General features: G+C 53.5%; 1 pseudogene; it reads right to left on the minus strand.

Annotated features, from left to right (window-relative positions):
• Positions 1–2084: 2084 nt before the first annotated feature.
• LOC149337870 (uncharacterized) lies at positions 2085–3774 on the minus strand (annotated as a pseudogene).
• Between the last annotated feature and the right edge of the window lie 486 nt (positions 3775–4260).

Consider the following 4260-nt stretch of genomic DNA (forward strand, 5'->3'; position numbering starts at 1 on the left):
GTCTCGTCGGCATCTTTGGTCGGCGACGTTGTCACACTAGGACGACGCTTGGTCGTTGGGGGCGTCGTCGTCGTCGTCGGTGCAGCGTGACTGGCTAGTCGGGGAACGACCAGGTTGGCCGACGCGTCGGCCGATCGTCGGCGTCGCCGTCGCGTCGGCATCAGGGTCTCGTCGGCCTAGTGTGAACGCGCCTTAATCGTTCTCGAAGCTCCATAATGTATTGGTAGGTGGATTTGGTTTCTTCATCCAAATGGCTGTTAGTCCACAAATCTCTCAGCACACTCATCGGCCCTCGCACGTGTCTTCCGTATAACAGTTCAAAGGGCGCGAAGCCGGTGCTTCTCTGCGGTAGCTCCCTGTAAGCAAACAGCAAGGGTCCCAAGTACCGGTCCCAACACTCAGGTCGCTCTTGGCACATGCGGCTTATCATGCGTTTCAGCGTGCCGTTGAAACATTCAACTAACCAATTCGCCATTGGGTGGTAGGGCGTGGTCGGCAGCTGTTTTACTGAGAGGAGGCGTATAAATTTCTTCATTACAGCAGACATAAAGTAGGAGCCATGATCGGCGACAATTTCCCGAGGTATCCCAACTCTAGAAAACATTGAAGAAGGATGGATAACTGGGCGAGTTTGTACTGATACATCGTGGGAGGGAACAGCGCGAAACAAAACGACGGACAAAGGAAGAGGACACAAAGACGAGCGCTGACTCGAAACTGAATTTTTTATTGAAAAACGAAAACATATATACATCACACTCACGTGAACAAACAGAGCAACTACCATTGGTCTAGTGGAATCAAGACCATCAAACGCACAATATGCCACGTGGTGAACTCTGAACAAAAGCACCCCTGAATCCCGAAATGAAGCAAGTCATGAATTATCTAAAACGATACTTCTTTGTTAACTAATGCTAAAGAAGGCTGGCTGATACACTGTGATTCCTTCTTTCGTATGAAATAAGCTTCCATAATCTCCCTTGTCAATTTATCCCGGTATCTAAACAAAATTTTAGTTTTTGTGACCAAAGGGCGGCACTTATTCTGTTTTTTATCATTTTCCTTCCCACACTCGCGGCAATGATCTTTCAGATGAGAGTATCTCAGCGCTCGTCTTTGTGTCCTCTTCCTTTGTCCGTCATTTTGTTTCGCGCTGTTCCCTCCCACGATGTATCTAGAAAACATCTCTAGCAGTCCTTCGGCCACCTGTTTCGCTTCAATAGAGCACAAGGCGATAGCATCCGGATATCTTGTAGCGAAGTCCACCATGGTCAAGATATACCGGTTCCCTCTCTCGGATGTGGGTGACAGTGGCCCAACAACGTCAACAGCAACTCATTTGAACTGGGTTTCAATGACATGGTAGTTCCCAAGGGAGCTCGGCCCACGAGGTGCCGAGGCACCGTTCTTCGACAAATGTCGCACGAATTGACGAACCGCCTCACCTCCGACTGGACCCCGGGCCAATAAAACTCGGCCACTATGCGGTCCGTCGTTTTCATCACTCCTTGGTGACCGGCCGAAATGCCTTCGTGTGCAAGCTTAAGCACGTTTTCTCGCAGCTGTCGCGGAACAACGAGCTGTTAGAGTTCTTTCCGGCATGGCATCTTGTGCTTACGAAATAAGATTCCGCCGGTAAGGAAATATTGCGTCTCATGCGCTCTAGTCACAACTGTGGTGCCGACGGCTCCGAAGCAAGGGCGTAACGATTCGTCGCTGCGCTGGAACTCTTGCAGCAGACTGCGGCTTATGGTTGTAGCGGACGTCGTTACCACTAGCAAATGAGACGCTGGATGTTTCGCCTGCGCAGCCGCTATCATCGGGCCTGTCTCGTAGGTGCAAGACAAACCTGCCACATCATTTGTCAAATGTGCAGGTTTGGGACAAAGCACAGAAGGTCCTCGCTCGCTGGTCCACGCTTCCGGTGAATCACCACGTCCTGATGACGTCGAATTTTTTCGATGGGCACATGATAAGAGGTCGCCTCCACAGTCAGCGGCGACGACGTTGCTGCTCCACTAAGAAGCTTTAGGTTCTGCACTCCGAGATTTGCTAGGAAGACCGAGAAGCTCAGGCTGTCTTCAGTCGAAGGGAGACAGCACGCCCTCGATGTTCCCAAGAACCACATCGTATGAAGGGTCAGCCATGCATTTTGCTCGAACCGTGCCGGTGAAGGGTGTGTCCAGGAAGACAGTAGCTTCCGGCAGGTAATGAATGGTGCGGTCGAGCAGGAATACGGGACTTTTCAATCCAGTAAACTTTGCCTCCGGAACCAAGGATTGTCGGACAACAACTGTGTTGCAGCCAGTGTCCCGAAACACACTAACGGGCTGATTTTCCAGCAGTCCTTTGGCGACTGCCATCACACTAGCCTGCCCATTTGCCCGACGGGTTACATTTGCATTGACGATGGGGATGCGTTCACCATCCTGAAGAACCACATATCCGGTTGTATCTTCTGACGTAGCTCTTCCATTCTCTGCAGCAAACATGCAGGAAGCTTGACCTTGTGCTTGGCAAACATGCCAGGAAGCTTGACCTTTCTCGGGACACGAGTCTGAGCGATGGCCAGACTTTTGACATTTCCAGCAATTCCCACCCGGCACACTTCGCGTCCGAGACCAACACAGAGAGGCACGGTGTCCTGTCTTTCCGCAGAGGAAGCAGCGATGCTTCCACATCACTGCAGCGTAAAGAAGACGAGCACAAAGGAAGAAAACACTTACGACACGGAGTGTTTTCTTCCTTTGTGCTCGTCTTCTTTACGCTGCAGTGATGTGGAAGCAAAGTAACCAACTTGCCCAGAAGCTCGTTTTACTGAAGCAGCGATGGTCCGCCTTCTCCTCCTTCCGGGACAACCCTGCTTTCCCCACAGGAGCAGCGGTCGGCTCCTTAGGAATCTTATCTTTGCCTAAACTGGCCAAACTCTGAGCTTCCATGAAGTGATCTGCAGCTTGTGAAAGCGCATTAAGTGTCACACAGTTTCGCTCATTAAGGAAAACGCGCAAAAGATGGGCTGCACCCGCTCATGAATTGCTCGGCAATAATAACGTCCCTCAAACTCTCGTACTTCTTTTCTGTCTTGCCCATTTCTTGCCAGTGATCAAAAATCGCCCGACAGCCGCGCTGCGTACTGAAGGCCTGACTCGTTATCTTCCGGCTTAGCTTAGCGGAATTTTTCCCGATATCCCTCCGCGGTGTAGCGAAAACGTTGTAAAGCGCTTGCTTCAACTGACTGTGGTCCAGGGCAGCAGCAGGGTCAAGCCGACCGAGCACAGTTTGAGCCTCCCCCGTAAGACAGAGGCTGAGCGAAAGGGCCCATTTATCACGCGGCCACTCATGGCGCGACACGACACACTCGAACCGTTGTAGGTACGCGTGCAAATCGTCTCGCACCTCGTTGAACGGTGGAATTAACTTATGCAGGCTGGACGCAGTCCCCGATACACCACGCGACAAACTGTCGGGAGCGTCCAAACCTGATGTAGGTGGCGCTTCCTGGCTACGGGCGAGCAATTCGAAACGCAACTCCAGCAGACGCTGTTCGCCTTGAATTCTTTCGAGCTCCCTCTCATGTTCTTTAGCGCGCAGCTCCGACTCTTTGGCGTGTCGCTCAGTCTCTTGAGCGCGTAGCTCCGCCTCTCTAGCGCGGTCTTCACGCTCTCGGGGACGTTCGTCCCTCTCCCGGACACGTTCTCCGTCAACTCACTCTTTTAGCGCAGCCCCGCTCATGCCCATTTCCTTCCCTGCCCACAACTTCTGGAGATCCATGATGTCCTCCCTGACGGGTGCGTCAGCTGCACGTAAGCACGTATCCTGGGAACAGGCTCGCCAAAATGTAGTGGTTCGCCGCGCCCGTCAAAGAAGACACTAATGGGCTCGTAAGCTATGACACCTTTATATGTCGCTGCGCATCACCCCCCAAACCGCGAGGAGTGTGTACACAGGCAGGCGGGGCTCATACGGAACACGACGGCGTTCAATGCCTGCCCAATGCCTGCGCGGCCACAAATGTCCCGCGCCACTCGCGATTCGAAGTCGGCCTGAGGACACGGCAGAGTCGCTGGTCCGGGCGCTGGTCTGCCCGGCGACACTGGTCGGTAGTCGCCCAAGCGGGGCGGTGGTCACGAAGGCGGCGAACCGATGTCGACGCGTCGCTGCAGCTCGCCAAGGATGGCACAGGCGAGATGGCGGCCCGAAGCCGTCACATCACTGCGGCACACCACACACGCACACACGGGTCTCCCGCAGCCGACC

Source organism: Amblyomma mixtum, chromosome 7, assembly GCF_055824585.1.
Source record: "Amblyomma mixtum isolate Tamu chromosome 7, ASM5582458v1, whole genome shotgun sequence".
NCBI classification, from domain to species: Eukaryota; Metazoa; Arthropoda; class Arachnida; order Ixodida; family Ixodidae; genus Amblyomma; species Amblyomma mixtum.